Consider the following 19,182-nt stretch of genomic DNA (forward strand, 5'->3'; position numbering starts at 1 on the left):
TTATTTTTTGCTTACATTTGAAAAAAATAGCATATGTGTGTGTCTTACAATACACAGGGTAGCAAACCATTATATATCTGAGTAATAACATGAAATACTAGACCAAAATCCTTCTCTGCATCTCCACACAGTTCAAATTTCTTTTTTGGGGCAAAGTTTGGGAAAACAGCATATTAGTGTGTCTTACAATAAACAGGATAGCGGAACATCATATCTCTGAGTGGTAACATTAAATATTAGGCTGAAATCCATGTTGGTGCATTTCCAGGCACTTCAAGTGTTGGTGTGGTGGGGGAAAATAACTGCATAGTAGGTTACAACTTGTGTTTTACACTAGATAAAGCTTTTTTCTGAATCTGCATATTTTAACGCCCAGAAGTCATTAGACCCAAATCTGTTATTGGTGCCAATACTGCATTATTTCTAAAGTCGACTATCATTAGCTGTGTCTTAAGTGTTTTTCTCAAAAGAAAAGGACGTCATATTGCAGCTCCTGTCTTTAAGTTCTAAAAAACTGATTTGCAAACCGTTCAATACTTTGTGTGTACATTTAGGCCCAAAGATATACAGTAGGGTTCCAAATAAAAGACCCAGGGCCAGAATGTGAAGGGTAGCAGCAACAGTTATCCAGCCAGAAGTAGTAGTAGGCTGTTTGCTAGCTTCAGAAAGACACAACATTATCATTGAGGAGACAGAGAATCAGATTGTGGATTGGATGTCTCACAGCAAGGTGATGTGGTTGTGGAGGTGACCTCGGAGTCTGACACTTTGCCTTGGAGCCAGGGGTCACAGCATTCCTTCTGCTCCTCCTTGCAGCCACACAAAAGGATTTCAGGGGAATCCTCTCTGTCTTCACTCCCTCTTTCTAGTGGGGAGCCTTCCTTTTCGCTAAGAAGTGGCAAGAAAACGCCACCACGTTCAACAGCAGATAGTCATGAGTGTCTCCCTGTTGACGACTTGTGTGAAAGCAGTCAGCGTTTGTACTGCCCTGAGGAGGAAGCTCAGAAGGAGGCTGCAGACCCCATGCATAACTGTGTTGGTGGTGGTAGTGGCATCCGTAGCCACGGTTTTGGCGGTGGGGCAGTGACAGCGGCAGTGAACAGCAGGGAAGGGTGGGCCCAGGAGCCCACCATAAGTTTTCTTCTATTTTTTCTTCTTTCTTACACCAAGGTACAGTTCAGGACTGTTCATGTGGGATTGGCAGCAAAGAAAAGTACATATAAAAAAGGGGTACAGGGAAAGGAGAAGAAGAGTACAGTAAGAGGCAGGGTCACACACCATGATTACAGTACTAATAGGATTGTTAAGCTTCATTACATACTTTAGGTTAACACTGTCATCTACTGGCTGTTACAGTTGTTGTTTCGTTCAGAGTGAAAGAGAAGTCGCGATTTGTTAGTGACGCTATGCGAAAACCGTGATCGCTAGCGATGGTACATCTGTATCTCACAGTCTAATAAATTCTGCAGGAAAGGTGAGGAATCCGATAACCATTATGTGTTGGACAGGACCTGGGAGCCGGATCAGGGTGTTGAGGAGAAGGCAATATCAGAGGAGGAGGCTGGCGGAGGCAGCGGCAGCAATAAAGAGCAGAGGGTGACGTACCTCCCAAACAACCAAGGCCATATCTGCTTCAGGATCTGATGATGCCATTGACACTTAGGGTGAGTTTGGCCCAAAACATGCCCGCGCTAAACCAAGTTCGGCTGCCTGTAGCTCTGCGAGAGTATTTCCCATCTGGCAGCTTTTCTCCAGGCTGCTGGAAGACAGAAGCATTGACTCGTGCAAGCTCTGCAACAGCGTGGACAGGCAAACACAAATGTAGGCACCACAGCTATATTGAAACACACAAAGCGGCATCGCCCCATCCCGCGGGCAAACAAAGGTGGAAGCCAGCTACCTCAGTAGGAGTTCTCCCCTTCTCCCATTCCCCCTTGTGGCACCTAGGGTGCATGAATGGGCAGTACAGTGTTTTTCACATAGTCATCATCCCTTTCTGCTTTTCCTGCTCAGACTCCCCTCCTACTCCTACCCTCCATTGTCAGCCATCGATAATGGAATGTGTGGCCAGGAAACAACGGTACACACCCAGCAAATGTTATGACCCAGATTGCCATTGCCACTCTTTGCACCTTGCTACTGTCTCCAATGTGCTAATTGATATCATCAAAATGTATTTTATGCCATCTCTGAATAATGTGCATATTTATTGCTGTGAAAATGTTTATGTTTATGTAATTACCTGGTTTACCACAAGATGGCGGCATTTCTGGCAGAGATGTATTAGATAGAATTGAGTTCTAAATGGTTGCATGTCCCATCCTGGGCATGCATTGCCTAAAGCCAAGCTAAAGAAGCTTGAAGCCAGGAAGACATTTTCCTAGGATTACAGTGGGAGTCAGACTACAGAAAGCTAACTTGCAGCCTACAACAGAGAACCAAAGGAAAAGTTCCTATTTAAGCCAGCCACCATAGCAGAGCTGAAAGAGTTAAGATGTAGCAGGCTGAGAGTGTTTGCCTGCCAGAACTTCATGCCAAAGCTTGCTGGAAACCAAGACCAAGTCTGTAAACCGTTTTAAGAGACCCGTGTTTGCAAAGTAAAGCTGTTAACTACTTCAATACAAGTCTGGACTAAATGTATTCAACCAGTGCCATCAGCTATTCACCATATTTGCTCTGCTTTGTCCAGCGAAGTCTGGGGTTCCGGATATCCAGGTAGAAGCACAGTGACATGTGCAAAGCTGCACCTAAAGGGACACTATAGGAAACCCTTACACCATTCTGGCATTTAAGGGACCCCTGGCCACCGTGTGGGCGCTGCACAATCTGCTGGTGCACAAACTTAATTCCCACATAGCCAAGTCTGCCTTTAGAGAGCTAATGGCATGCACTCAGCCTCACTGGATGATACCTGGCTGGCATTATTTCTCCCAAAATGTCATGCCTGCCTTGTACTCTCAGAAGGCGGAGAACGTGGGCCGCTCCCTGCAATTCTCACTGTGAAGATAAAAGAAAAAAAATTGGAGTGGATGTGTGGAAAGGGGAAATGGGACAGGGAAAGTAGAATAGGAGGGGTAAAGCGCCAGAGGAGAACTCGAAATTGGTGTCAGATTACCAGCTTGTGATGGGCTGGCCACAGTGCGAGGCAGCTGCCCACTTAGAAAGAAACACAGCACAGGAACACTAGCAGTGTACCATATGCAAGAAAACATATAACAGTATAGTGGGGCACCAGTTACATGTGACCGGTGTTAAAAGGGTGGCAGTAATATATGTATATAATACAATATACAGATTATCTACAACCGCTCAAATGGCGGGTCTATTAATGTTATGTCAAAGTTATATAGAAAAGTATGCCATAACCATAGTGGAATCATATAAAAATAAGAAACAAGTTGAGTCAAGGGACTTACTTCACCAGGGAGGAGGATGAACAGGATAAACTCAAGACACCTGTCCTCCTTACCTCCCTCGCCGAGGTCGCCTGTAAGATGGATACACACCCCGTCCTCGTGATGGAAGAAAATTTGAGGGCTTCAACCAAGGATGCTTGTTTTATTCCAATAAAAAGCTCGACGCGTTTCGGGGATTACAACTAAGTCCCCTTTATCAAAAGCACAAGTATAAGCATAACCTAGTGTACATTTTGGCCAACGGATAATAAGCCACTCACCACGTCAAGGTCGCCTCCATGAGTGGTCCCTAACACTAGTTCCTACCTGTTATAGGCCATGACAGCCACGCAAAGTCCAGGGAGCGCAGGTACAGCATGCACGCCAGGCACACTCTGCTTTTAACCCCGTCTGGTGCCATAACAGCTTCCATCGGATCCAGGGATGCAAGTACCAACATGCATGCTGAGCCCACTATATACTTCTCCTGGAGCCAAATGGCTACTGGTAGGTGCTATAAAAGCAGACTCACGGTCCGCAAAAACGGGGTCCGTAGGTCCGTGACCGTTTTTTCGTCCGTGGGTCTTCCTTGATTTTTAGAGGATCCACGGACATGAAAAAAAAGTCGTTTTGGTGTCCGCCTGGCCGTGCGGAGCCAAACGGATCCGTCCTGAATTACAATGCAAGTCAATGGGGACGGATCCGTTTGACGTTGACACAATATGGTGCAATTGCAAACAGATCTGTCCCCCATTGACTTTCAATGTAAAGTCAGGAGTCCCTTTTATACCATCGGATCAGAGTTTTCTCCAATCCGATGGTATATTTTAACTTGAAGCGTCCCCATCACCATGGGGGTCATGTTACCAGTGGGGTTCCACAGGGATCTGTACTGGGACCAATTTTGTTTAATATCTTCATAAGTGATATTGCAAAAGGCCTCGATGGTAAGGTGTGTCTTTTTGCTGATGACACAAAGATATGTAACAGGGTTGATGTTCCTGGAGGGAAACGCCAAATGGAAAAGGATTTAGGAAAACTAGAAGAATGGTCAGAACTCTGGCAACTGAAATTTAATGTGGATAAGTGCAAGATAATGCACCTGGGGCGTAAAAACCCAAGGGCAGAATATAGAATATTTGACACAGTCCTGACCTCAGTATCTGAGGAAAGGGATTTAGGAGTACTTATTTCAGAAGACTTAAAGGTGGGAAGACAATGTAATAGAGCAGCACGAAATGCCAGCAGAATGCTTGGATGTATAGGGAGAGGTATAAGCAGTAGAAAGAGTGAAGTGCTTATGCCGCTGTACAGAACACTGGTGAGACCTCACTTGGAGTATTGTGCGCAGTACTGGAGGCCATATCTCCAGAAGGATATAGATACTCTAGAGAGAGTTCAGAGAAGAGCTACTAAACTAGTACATGGATTGCAGGATAAAACTTACCAGGAAAGGTTAAAGGACCTTAATATGTATAGCTTGGAAGAAAGAAGAGACAGAGGGGATATGATAGAAACTTTTAAATACATAAAGGCAATCAACTCGGTAACGGAGGAGAGCATATTTAAAAGAAGAAAAACTACCACAAGAGGACACAGTTTTAAATTAGAGGGGCAAAGGTTTAAAAGTAATATAAGGAAGTATTACTTTACTGAGAGAGTAGTGGATGCATGGAATAGCCTTCCTGCAGAAGTGGTAGCTGCAAATACAGTGAAGGAGTTTAAGCATGCATGAGATAGGCATAAGGCTATCCTTCATATAAGATAGGGCCAGGGACTATTCTTAGGATTCAGATATATTGGGCAGACTAGATGGGCCCCCCCCTCCCTCCCCTGTAGTTAACTCATTGGTGGCCAGTGGGCCCCCCTCCCTCCCCTGTAGTTAACTCGTTAGTGGCCAGTGGGCCCTCCCCCCTCCCTCCCCCTCCTAATTAAAATCTCCCCCCCATCATTGGTGGCAGTGGAGAGTACCGATCGGAGTCCCAGTTTAATCGCTGGGGCTCCGATCGGTAACCATGGCAACCAGGACGCTACTGCGGTCCCGGTTGCCATGGTTACTTAGCAATTTGTAGAAGCATTATACTTACCTGCGAGCTGCGATGTCTGTGTCCGGCCGGGAGCTCCTCCTACTGGTAAGTGACAGGTCTGTGCGGTGCATTGCCTAATGATCTGTCACTTACCAGTAGGAGGAGCTCCCGGCCGGACACAGACATCGCAGCTCGCAGGTAAGTATAATGCTTCTACAAATTGCTAAGTAACCATGGCAACCGGGACCGCAGTAGCGTCCTGGTTGCCATGGTTACCGATCGGAGCCCCAGCGATTAAACTGGGACTCCGATCGGTACTCTCCACTGCCACCAATGATAGGGGGGGAGATTTTAATTAGGAGAGGGAGGGGAGAGGGCCCACTGGCCACCAACGAGTTAACTACAGGGGAGGGGGGGGAGGGCCCACTGGCCACCAACGAGTTAACTACAGGGGAGGGAGGGGGGCCCACTGGCCACCAATGAGTTAACTACAGGGGGGGAGGGGGGGGCCGGCCGCACTGGCCACCAATGTGTTAACTACGGGGGGGGGGGGGGGTCTGCCCCCTGCTGCCTGGCAGCACCTGGCAGGCAGCAGGGGGCAGTCATGTACATAGTTCTTTTAGTATATTCTAACCTGAAGCGTCCCCATCACTATGGGAACGCCTCTGTGTTAGAATATACTGTCGGATCTGAGTTTTCACGAAGTGAAAACTCAGCTATGAAAAACCTTTTATGCAGACGGATCTTCGGATCCGTCTGTATGAAAGTAACCTACGGCCACGGATCACAGACACGGATGCCGATCTTGTGTGCATCCGTGTTCTTTCAATGACCCATTGACTTGAATGGGTCCCTGAACTGTTGTCCGTCAAAAAAATAGGACAGGTCATATTTTTTGGACAGACAGGATACACGGATCACGGTCTCGGCTGCAAAACGGTGCATTTTCCGATTTTTCCACGGACCCATTGAAAGTCAATGGGTCCACGAAAAAAAAACGAAAACGGCACAACGGCCACGGATGCACACAACGGTCGTGTGCATGGGGCCTTATGCTGACTTTAAAACCAGCCTCCAGGGCAGACTAACTGGTCAGGTGTGCATGACTGCATGGAGATCGCCACGCCTCCAATATATACTACAAAGAAAAAAATTTGGGGGGTTCAGCCAGAACAGCCCCATGCAGGTGCACATTGCTATGGCGAAATACAGATACAAACGCAAAAACACAAATGCAATGTGTAACATCCCAGAGTATGTCACTAAAACTCTGTCACCCTGCTATATGATGTTAAGTGTAAATGTGTTATCATCCTGTGTAACCTGACATTACATTTTCCATTATCTGGATTTTCTATGACTGTTTTATGTAAATTGCTGTAATTATTCATGTACACCAGTAGGTGGCGGCAATGTATAGGCAGTCTATGGAATAGTTTAGTATATCTAGACTGGAATAGTCCATTACAGTCTAGGCTCCCCTGTATGAGAAGAAGTGGGACGGTCCCATGTCCTGTATCATAAGGAGGAGTAGGAAGTCTAAGTTAGTGTACCAGCCACCCCTGTTGGGGTAGGTTGTGTTAGTAGGAACTCCCAGAATCAGGGATCCCAACCCTGGATCCAACCTCGGCTGAGGCCTGGATCCATCTTCCCAGCCTGAGTCATCTACCTCAGCTGGACGACCAGAGAAGCAGTCATCTCCAGCATCCAGGAAGAAGCATACCCTGTGAGCCAAGCTGTGAGTACATTTACCAAGTCCAGGAGAAGCCAAATTCCTCCTCAGCTAGTCAGGCCCATACCAAGCAGACTACAGACAGAGCAGTCTTATACCTGTCAGATCTACTAGGCGTATGTACCAGAAGCAGAATAGATATAAATTCCTGCCACATATTGCCAAAACCTGCTGGGACCCAAGACTATTGCTGTTAACTTTTACGGATTTAAAGCTGCCATTCAGTAAAGACGAGTTGGACTATATCTCTTAGTAGATTAGTAGAACTACTGGTAACAGCACACTGCTAGTCAATTGCACAAAGATATAAGCAAACACTGAAAAGATAATAGCGGCTTGGTGGCCATACTTACTGCAAGTGCAGTTAGAAGCTCTTTGCGCATATGATTGAGCAAACATATGTCAAGCCCATCTACCAGGTGTCAAGGTGGCTTCTAATCAGATGGGTCCTACTCTAACATGCCTCTCCTGGGCTTACAGCCTACAATCTGGGCAAAGTAGTACCAAGCTGTATCCTACATGTGCCTCTCCCAGGCTGTGAGCCTGCAGTATGGACAAAGTAGAATACAGCTGTACAAGCTATCTAATTAAAAGCACATGGTAAATGGGCGGTGGTGCACGGTTTAATCTCACCACTGGGGGGCGCCACCCCCCCAGTGGCAGTGACTATAGGGAAGAAAAACAAACGAACCAGCACCTCCATAATAAGTAAATTTGAGAGCGCAGGTGCACGCTACCTTGGCTGAAACACAATTGGATTAGTAGAACTACTGGTAACAGCACACTGCTAGTCAATTGCACAAAGATATAAGCAAACACTGAAAAAATAATAGCAGCTCGGTGGCCATACTTACTGCAAGTGCAGTTAGAAGCTCTTTGCGCATATGATTGAGCAAACATATGTCGAGGGCCCTTCCAAGGTGTTATAACGCACGTCCCTGATTATGAATGCCAGCGTGGTGTAATGGCCTATAATGTCTCTATAGGGTGGTAGTTGTTTCAACGCTATCTCCTATGGCTGGACTCCTGACTCCTGGCTCACTTGCAATAAATTTGAGTCTAGTGATAGTAGGAGTAATAGAGGAATTTTGCAGAAGAAATGATGTCCAGACCTTTAGATGAAGTTCAAACGTTTCTTTACTTGAAGTAACTTGCATCCAAACAGTATAAAGCTTTGGTCTCTTGGTCCCAGCAGGTTTTGGCAATGATTGGCAGGAATAAATACTTTTGCTTTGAATTTGGAGCTTGCAGGATAAGTTGTCTGCTTGGTAGCTCTGTAATTGTGACAGGAATTAATCTTCTACACTATTCTGTAACTTCTGCTGTATAAGGGACAGACTAGCTGAGGAGGAATTGGCTTCTCCTAGGACTCTCAGATGGTTTCTCAGGGGATGCTTTCTTCCTGGAACTCTGGAGGTTGTCTGCAGTTTCTGCTTTTTCATCCAGCTTAGTCTGAAGGTGATCAGACTGCGAATATGATCAGGTCTCAGCCGAGACTTTGTCCTTGCTGTCTTCCCTATACAGGGGATCTCCGCACACACCCCCTACCCCTAGCAGGGGGTGGGCTACACACTCACTCTAACTTCCTTCTCCACCCATGCTGCAGAATGTGGGAACTGCCCACTTTCTCCACATAGGGGGAACTAAGCTGGAATAAACCATTCCAGCTCAGATATACTAAACTGGGACTAGTACCTTGCCAACGTGTTGCTGCCACCTACTGGTAACCAGGCAATATTACATGAACAATGACATTTAACATAGATTTACATGCACATTTGTGGAGGACATGAGCAAAATCACATCTGATCACATTATAAAGCTCTTAGGAGACTGGAGCGGGGTTGAGGCGTGTAGTAACACAACTCTGGGGTGTTACACATGCACACAGCCATAGCCATTCTTTCAGTCCGCAAATTGCAGATCCGCAAAACATGGATAACATCCGTGTGCGTTCCATATTTTGCAGAACAGAACATCCGGTCCATAATCGAACAGTCTTATCCTTGTTCATAATGAGGACAAGAATAGGACATGTTCTATATTTCTGCGGGTGCTGCCCCATCGAGTTCCCGTAGTAGTAGATTTTCTGAGGACTCTGGTATATTAGGTGGCTTATAACAAACTCCTTATTAGTATTTTACTGTTGTTTTTGCCTCCATGTATTTCTACTCAGTGACTCCACACAGGGGCATAGCTATAGGGGGTGCAGAGGTAGCAGTCGCTACCGGGCCCAGGAGCCTGAGGGGACCCAAACACCCTTGTGGTGCATAAGAAGACACCATGTTTATAGAAAGTGCATGCTGGTCAAGTTACACCACTGGCTCAAGGGGATGCCATTTACATTTTTGCTTCGGGCAGCACGAAGGCCTTGTGCTTCCTGCCCCTAGCCACAAAGCACTGAGGGAAGGGGGGCCCCAAGCTGAACTCTTGCACCAGGGCCCATGAGTAATAATCAATTAGCCCCAGCATGATCCCATAACATCATCCTCCGCTCTCTGCACTGGCTGCCAATAAAATGGTGGATAGCTTAAAATCTGCCTGCAGATATGCCTCACAGAAAATAATGCACTAACATAATAGATGGAAACATTATATATGGACTAAGCCCTCACTCGGATAAAATCCGAGACTTTCAGACAATATATTTTGATCAAAACTCATCCATGCTTGCCTACCAGCACCAATGTGGTCTCAGTCAGGCAGGTCGTACTCTAAACCTACCTGTGCTGTTGGGCATCTATATTTAGGAGAGCAGACCCTGCAAATATAGTGTGCTGCTCCTGGTTACCTCTGTGTGCATCAAGCAACCAATGAGAGGAGGAGCAACCACACCTATATGTACCACCTAATCAAGATCGCCTATGGGATAGGAAGCGCAAAAGTGCACAAGAATGCGACTCCCCAGATAATAGGAGCGCATTCACACTTGAAGGTGCCACTCCTTTAAGTGTATACTACAAACTAAACAAAAATCACAGAAGGGGGGCGGAGCCAACAGAGCACGGTGGAGGACGCTTGAACCTTGAGCTCCTCACCACACCACCCGGCTTCTTAAGCTACAACAGCGTTTCTTACTACCAAACCATGGGCAAACCCAGCAAGGAGAGAGGGAAAGAAGCTGAGGCTACCCCGAGGGTCAAGAAGTCGCATAGCGACATGAATAAATTCTTCCAAAAGAAGTTGTCCCTCACGGCCGAGCGCAGCAAAATGGCGCCGGCTGACTACAGCGACGCGGCGCTGGAGGAAGAAGATTCTGATGGCGCGAGTTCCTGCGCTCACTTCGAAGCTCAGGATCGGGAGAACCCGATGCCTATCACCAGATCCTTCCTGAAACATACTCTGGTGCAAGCACTCTCTCCAGTTATGAAAGAACTGGCCGATATTAAGGCTGAAGTGACTCATGTGGGGCACAGAGTTGAGGCCTTAGAGGAATCACAAGCAGCGGTCATCCAGCACAGCAAAAGGCATACAATCTCAAATGCAAGTGCTCCGCACGCAGGTAAATAATGCGTACCTGTACCTTGAAGACCAAGAAAATCAGGGTCGTTGTAAGAATGTGCGACTGAGAGGAATCCCGGAGACGGTCTCTTCTGAAGATCTGATGGAAGCGGTCCGCAGTGTATTTGCCACGCTGCTGGGATCGGACCGCGCGGCAGCCATTACAATAGAAAGGGCTCACAGAGCTCTGCGCCCAAAACCTCCAGCGGGAGACCCTCCTCGGGACACCATCTGTGCTCTGCTTAATTATCTGGACACTGCAGACGTCCTAAGAGCGGCGAGGGAAAAGGAAGAAGTTCTTCTTGAGAACAATAAGATCCTGCTATTTCAGGACTTAGCCACAAGTACACTTGCTAAACGCAGGGCCCTGCGACCGCTGACGGCGGAATTGAGAGCGAGAAAGCACCCCTTGAGGTGGTTGTTTCCATTTGGTCTCAGCACCACCATAAATGGCCGACAGCTCCTGGTGAAACACCCAGACGACTTGCAGAAGATCTGGGAGGCTTTAGATATCGCACCGATGGACATTACACCTTGCTTGCCGATGGCGGATTTTGACAAACTTCCCAAGTTAACTGTTCCTTCTTCATGGAGCCGAGCGGGGAAGTTCAAGTCCCCCAAGAAGAGAGCTGGTACAGTGGATTGAGTTCCTTCATGTGAGAGTTTCACAACTTTGCCTAGCCTTTTGCTTTTTAGGGTTGTATGAAGGGACTGAATATCATTGTGATTCACTGTTTGATGGCTGACACCTATGTATGTTTATTGTAATACTATCCTGGGGCAGAGGACGCAGTGTCATTATAAGATTATAAGTTGTCCGCACAGTATATTATCAATGTTCCACATATAGTGTGTTTATTGAGACGGACAGAATACTAGCGGTGTCACCTTGGCTAGGGATAAAGAACACGGAAATAGAGCCGTAAGTACATATATACATAGGTATCGTCCCCTTCATGGATACCCTTAGCATCAGGCAAGTGATATGCTACTCAAGACCGGGTGGCGGTGCTCCGGATGAGATCGTGGCTCTCACCAATAAGTTACCTCCCCCCCACATACATCACTATGTATGTCATCTCTGTTGTCTACAATAGTAGATTTTTGGCTTACCTCATCTTCTATGAGGGGCCGATGTTAGGTTTAGTTCGTTTCTTGTTAATTTCCCCTGTCAGTCCGGGATTGGAAGATAATGCTCTTTGTGTACCTTCTACAATTCTCATATGGCTGAAGTCACGGTAGTGACGCTGAATGTGAATGGGTTGAACACGCCGCAAAAACGTAGCCAGGTATATCACATGCTCAGGAAGGAAAAAGCTGACATCACGTTTCTACAGGAAACACACTTTAGGCATTTACATGTACCCAATATGGTAAATAAGTATTTTAACAGTTGGCATCACGCTACTTATTCGTCAGCAGCCAGGGGAGTTTCTATAGGGATTAACAGCAACATTCCCTTGGTGGTGTTGGATAAAAGAGTAGATCCCGAGGGCAGGTATTTGTTCCTTAAAGGGAGAGTCTTGAATTCCATTGTTACGCTCGCTACCTTGTATGCCCCCAATGTTAAACAGGTGTCATGGGTGGTCCAGACATTGGAAGACCTTAAGACATTTACCGAGGGGACCCTTATTGTGGGAGGTGATCTCAACCTGGCTTTAGATTTCTCAAAGGACTCCACGTCCAAGCATGCTTCTGTCCCCAGGAAGCAGATACGTAGGATTCAAATTAGCCTAACAGATTTGGGAATTTCTGACATATGGAGGGTACTCCACCCGAGCGATAAAGATTATACTTATTTTTCCCAGGTCCACAGATCCTATCAACGGTTGGACTATTTGTTTATATCTAATACGGCCCTACTGTCTGTAACTAGTGCTTCAATTGGGAATATAACCGTGTCGGACCATGCCCCTGTCAGTTTCTGTTTTAGGCTTCAGGACATTCCACCTAAAGCTTGGTCGTGGAGGCTGAATACCACGCTTATAGATGACATGGTTAATAGGGACCTCATTAAAGATAAAATACTGGACTATTTTAAAGTTAATGATATTCCTGAAACTTCCAAGACTATATTGTGGGAAGCCCATAAAACTGTTGTGAGGGGGGAATTGATCAGTATGGGAACCAGGGTAAAGAAATTAAGGGCAAAGAAAGTAGAAAGGCTCTTACTACAAATTTCTGATTTGGAAAGAAAACACAAATCCAATATGTCAGAAGAAGCTCAAAATAATTTGAAGCTATTACGTTCTCAATTAAAAGATGTGCTCAATGTTACATCTGCCAGAGCTTTGCAAAAGTTAAGGTTTAAATATTATTCGCATGGAGACAGGGGTTCTAAGCTAGTGTCGGCTCTTTTGAAGGCCCAGAGAAATAAGACCTTTATTAGTGCGGTAAAGACTAAGTCGGGTAATAGAATGACGACGACCCCTGCCATTGCTGAAGAATTCTGTAAATTCTATACCTCGCTATACAACCTAGAGGACGCTTCTAGAAACGCTCCTCCCCACATGCAGGACCACATTGATACGTTCCTTCAATCCATAAAAATTCCTACTCTTAATGAAGCTGGGAAAGCTAGCCTATTAACGCCTTTCACTACCCAGGAGATAGAAGCAACTCTCCACACTATCCCGTCTGGCAAAAGCCCGGGACCTGGCGGATTCCCGATTGCCTATTATAAAAAGTTCAAGGAGGTACTGTTGCCTCACTTTGCTAATTTATGTAACTCTCTGATGTCGGGTTCTTCTCTCACTCCCCAGGCCCAATTGGCTCACATAACTATTTTGCATAAAGAAGGGAAAGATCCGGAGGAATGCGGTAGTTATCGACCCATTTCCTTGCTCAATACGGATTTGAAATGGTGGGCAAAGCTCTTGAGCCAGCGCATTTCCAAATTGCTCCCAGAGCTAATAGGAGAAGAACAAGTAGGGTTTGTGCCGGGGAGGGAGGGAAGACACAACATCAGTAGAGTACTACACTCCATATTGGTGGCTAAAGAAAGAAAGATCCCGCTACTGCTCCTAGGGACGGATGCTGAAAAGGCGTTCGACAGAGTTAATTGGCAGTTCATGAAAGCCTGCTTGGTTGCGTTTGGTTTTCCTTCGCAGGTCATTGATGCTATATTTTCATTATACTCAGTCCCTTCGGCCAAAGTGTTGGTTAATGGAACTCTGTCGGACGCCTTTCAAATTAAAAATGGAACTAGGCAGGGGTGCCCACTTTCCCCAACCCTGTTTGTTTTGACTTTGGAGACCCTCTTATTGAAATTTAGACAGTCCCCCGTCATTGAAGGATTGAGAATTGAAGGTGTACATCGTAAGATGGCGGCCTTTGCGGATGACCTTCTTTTGATGATCACGAACCCAGGGGAAGCCATGCCTCATGTCCTGGGAATTTCTGAACAGTTTGGAGGTGTCTCTAATTTCAAAATAAATATGGATATATTTATTTTGAAATTAGAGACACCTCCAAACTGTTCAGAGGCAGGCGCGGCGGCATGACGTAGGAAGCGTGCGTGCAGCGGTCCTCCCCGCCCCCCCAACGCCGGCCCCGGCACCAGCTCTGGACGCGGCACGGGTAATGCCGCTTTGGGCCCCCTGAGATGCCGCTCCGACATTGCCTTACTCACCGTCTGAAGCTGCTAAGGTACGCCAGCTCCCCAGGAACAGCCCCCTGTCACTCCGGGCTCTGTTGCTCCTCCTGAGATGCGGACCTAGACACCGATGTCCCTGCTGTCGGGCTCTGTGGATCAGCCCTCCGTCATTTAGTGCCGCTCTGCCTGAAGTTTGAAGCTGGCTGTCCGGGGTCCATCTATGCCTGCTCCAGGCTGTTCAGGCTGGAGCTCCATTTGCCCCACATTTTAACTCCGGAATTGTATGGTGAGTGGATTCTGTGCTCCCCCTCAGTTCTCCTTTTTTGCCTGGCTGACGGGGTCGTGCTGAATTTGCCGTTCTGAAGAAGGGAGGGGCGTTGGATTAGGGAAGTGGCACCTGGCCGCTACCATCGTTTCCACCTTATGTCCCCACTTTATGTCTCACCCTATGCCTCTCCATCTGCCTGCGGCTCTATCTGATACGTGCAGCTGCTTGGATAGCTGTGGGCATTGTGCAGCTGCGGGCATAGCCTTGGATGCTGCTCTAGCAGTGTCAGCCTGAATGGCACTGCCTCCGATTGGACATTGTGATCATTGCTTAAATGCTAAATTTTGTTTCTTTGTCCTTTCGAGCTAAGGCCCGCTGAGTTTGTAGCTTCAGGCAGCTGCTGCGGTCCACTTCTCTTGAATAACGTCGGCAGGGGGAAGTGTGACTGAGCGGTGAAGGTGGATCGTGCTGAGAATATCAAGAGATCCCTACTACGAGCCTCCTCAAAATTCAGGAAATTCGGGACTTAAGAAGGAAGAAGAAGAGCGAGAAGACTCTCTGACTGTTATTCTGTGTTACAGGAAATCCATGATCTTAATAATAGTATCACCTTCCAAATCAGCTCCACACAAGGAAAAAAAAGAGGAGAGACAAAGTAAGAAAAGGACAGGAGGGGGGGAGGGAGAAAGAGAAAAAAAAATGGCCCCTAAACTACTTAACAGAAAGTCCATTGGTACATCTTCACCTAAAGGGGGCACCGCAAGGACACAGTTAGATAAATATCTCAAATCTCCACCCCCATCAGCTAAAACAAGGAGTAATCAGAAACCAATATCACAAATGGAGGATTGTGAGGAGAATGAAAACCTTGTAAATAGGGCAAGAGAGAACCCGTCATCGGAAGCAGATAACCAGATGAGCAATATCGATCGTAAATTAGCGGGCATACTGGAGGCAGTTGGAACAACCAATCAATCATTAAGTACACTGACAGCCACAGTAGCAGCAGTGCAGGCTGATATATCATTAATTCGAGACGATCTAAACAAAATGAGGCAACGTGTCAAAGAGTATGAAATTCTCACCACAGAATTGCAAAAAGAATCTAGGCAGATTAAAAAAAGGTTAAAAACAGTAGAAAGCGATAACAAAGCACTAAAAGAAAAAATGGCAGACCTGGAGGACAGATCCCGGAGAGATAATCTCAAATTAGTGGGCTTCCCGGAAGGAGCAGAAAAAGACGACCCCATAGGCTTTATCCAAAAATGGTTGACAAACAACGTTAAAACCGCAGAGGCAGCTACAACACCCATAGTGGAGAGAGCACATCGTATCCCAACAAGAAAACCCCCACCAGGGTCAACACCAAGGCCATTGTTAATTAAAATGACCTCCTCAAGAGATCGGGACTATATCCTTAGATGGAAAAGAGAGATACAAACTGTGAAATAAAATGACGTTAATATTGAGATATACCCGGACTTTTCTAAAGTTATGCAAGATAAAAGAAGAGAATATAAGGATGTAAAAAAGAGATTGATACAAGCACAACTAAAATACTCCATGATGTACCCTGCGAAACTACGGGTTATATATAAAGAAACTGTCCAATTTTTCTCTAACCCAAAGGACGCGGCTGATTGGTTGGACTCCAGGGGCATTCAGTAATCTGCCCGTGGCGCCGCCAGGGGGAGCCGGGGGGGTCGACGGTGGAGGGGAAGGGGGAGGATAGTCTATAGTTAGAGACCTATGAGTCACAATCTGCGACTCGCAGGTCAAGAGGGGAATGGGAGTTCTGGGAGGGTGGGCTTTTTTACGCAGGGAACTGTTGAGGTATGGAGGGCGCATTGCTGGGGGAGCCCCTGCCCTTCCGCCCAGTGCTGCCTTAAAAGGTATTGGAGGACCAATTATAAAAAAAAAAAAAAAAAAAAGGGATGTCTAGAATATTGACCTGGAATATCCGCGGCTTAGAAACACATTTTACAGATGAAGGAGGAAGGAGATGGGCCTCCCATGAATATCATTCTTGCTATTCCACATATTCTCGTGGAATTAGCGTTTATGTGCACAGACAGGTAGATTATGATCCAATAGAACAGCTAATCGACCAAGAGGGCCGGTACATTTTCCTTCATTGTTATTGGCAGGGGCAAAGGAGAATAATTGCTTTTATATATATACCACCTCCCTTTACGACAACGGTACTATGTAGACTGATGAATTACATCTCTGCACGAGAGGAGTGCCCGGTGCTGGTGATGGGCGACTTCAACTCGGTCATGGATATTAGAAAGGACCGGACCCCTACCATAATTAATTATGAGTTGAGTTCCGGCTCAAGTACTTTACTCTCCAGAATGTGTAAAGAAATGGCATTGGTCGATATATGGCGGTCTCTTTATGGAGACAAGCAAGCATTTTCATGTTTTAGCAATACATATAGGTCCATGTCGCGAGTTGATCTGGCCCTCGCCAGCCCCGGGCTCATTAATAAGGTTAAAAAAATGAACTATGAACGTCTCTGATCACAGCCCCGTCATGGTAATACTGCAGAACCAGAATAAAACAAATAAAAATTTTAAACTCAATCCGCATTGGATGACATTAATAAAGGACCTGGACAAGATTAATGAAGAAATAAAGCTCTTTTGGAGCGATAACGTTAACTCAACCCACATCCATATGGTCTGGGACTCGCTTAAGGCATTCCTTCGAGGTACATATTCATATCAAATTAGAAAACAGAAAAAGGCCTTTGCAGAAACGCAAAAAGAAATAGAAGACCTGCTCGGTCACCCATGTTAATACCCCAGAAAAACAACATCAATTAAAAAAAATTACAAGATGAATATAAACAATTTCTATACAAAAAAGCGCAGAACAAAATGTTCTTCTCGGGGTTGAGAACTTTTAGTGAGTCCGGGAAACCAAGTAGACTGGCATCTATGATAGTAGAAAATCAAAGGGGGAGTAATAATATAACTAGAATTAAAACTGAGGTGGGAACCACTCTACGAGACCCCGACGATATTTTAAAAGAGTTTACCCGATACCCGATACTTCTCGAGGCTATATGAAGCTGGGCCCCAAAATCAGGGAGGAAAAATAGATCAATACCTAGATAATATTAAGATCCCTGAATTTGATCAACAAGATATCGATTGGCTGAATAGACCTATTCAACTGACTGAGTTACAAACCACGTTGTAATCCATTAAGGGCAATACCTCCTCAGGGGTGGACGGCTTCCCATTCGAAATATACCGAAAACATGACGGAATTATCCTGCCCCAAATGTTGGAGGTACTAAACCAATCTTGGATAATGGGTTCCCTTCCCCCCTCATGGATGGAAGCAACCATTACATTAATTCTCAAAAAAGGGAAAGATCCGTTGTCAGTCACATCTTATCGCCCCCTCTCTCTGTTGAACACAGATTATAAAATCTTGGCCAAACTGCTAGCGAACAGATTAAAAACAGTTATCCACAAAGTCGTCCACGTGGACCAAACCGGGTTCATCCCGAAAAGGAATATACAGGACAATATAAGGAGGGCCTTTCTTAATGTTCAGATGGGGGACGGGGAGGACTGCTCCATCCTGTCCTTAGATGCCGCTAAGGCCTTTGACAGGGTGGAGTGGTCCTTCCTTTGGAGAGTGATGTCTCGGGTCAAAATTGGCGAATACTTCTCTAGATGGGTTTGCATTTTGTATCAAAATCCAGTATCTAGGGTCCGAATTAACAGTGTATACTCTGCCCCTTTCCCCTTGACACGCGGAACACGCCAGGGCTGTCCTCTTTCACCCTTGCTCTTCTCGCTGTTCCTGGAGCCAATGGCGTGTAAGATACGAGCAGATGGAGAAATATCGGGATTTGGGTGTGAGGGAGAGGATGACAAAATCAGTCTCTATGCGGACGACATGTTATTATTTCTGGGGAGAGGAGATATGAACCTGCCCAGGGTTATGGATAGTTTGGATGAATTTGGGTGCCTCTCTGGATATGAGATAAACTGGGAGAAATCCAAATTCCTCCCATTAAAACGTCCGGTTCCGCCCGGTCATAATCTCCGAGTCAGTATACTGAACCCAGCAGATTCCCTAACACATCTGGGTATCCAGATAGGGACTAAATTGGAACACTATACGAAATTGAACATACTTCCAATAATAGATAGAGTTAAGGAAAAAATTAGAACATGGCTTAAATTTCCCCTTTCACAAATTAATCGCATAGCCCTTATTAAAATGATGTTGCTTCCAATGTTACTATATGTATTTAATGCTAGCCCAATAACGATAGAAGACAAATTTTTCAATAAACTAGAGTCCCTCTTCAATGAACTAATATGGGGGCGCAAACGAGTCAGAATTAAGTTACAATATCTGTACAAAGATGAGGGTGGACTCTCTATCCCTTTTTTAAAAGGATATTATATAGCCGCCCAACTGAGATGGCGTGTGAGGAATCTAAAAAATAAATGCATCAGGCTTATCTATGGGGAGCACTGTAGACCCTGGGAGGATCTCTTTCACATTCTCGAAACCGGCATGGTGGAGAAGAAAATAATAATGAACCCCTTCGGTAGGATGCTCGGGCATATTTGGCAACAAATTAGATGCATGGTCGGAGTAACCCAGGCAGTCCAGTACACCCCACTGTG

The sequence above is a fragment of the Bufo gargarizans genome, chromosome 1 (genome assembly GCF_014858855.1).
Source record: "Bufo gargarizans isolate SCDJY-AF-19 chromosome 1, ASM1485885v1, whole genome shotgun sequence".
NCBI lineage: Eukaryota > Metazoa > Chordata > Amphibia > Anura > Bufonidae > Bufo > Bufo gargarizans.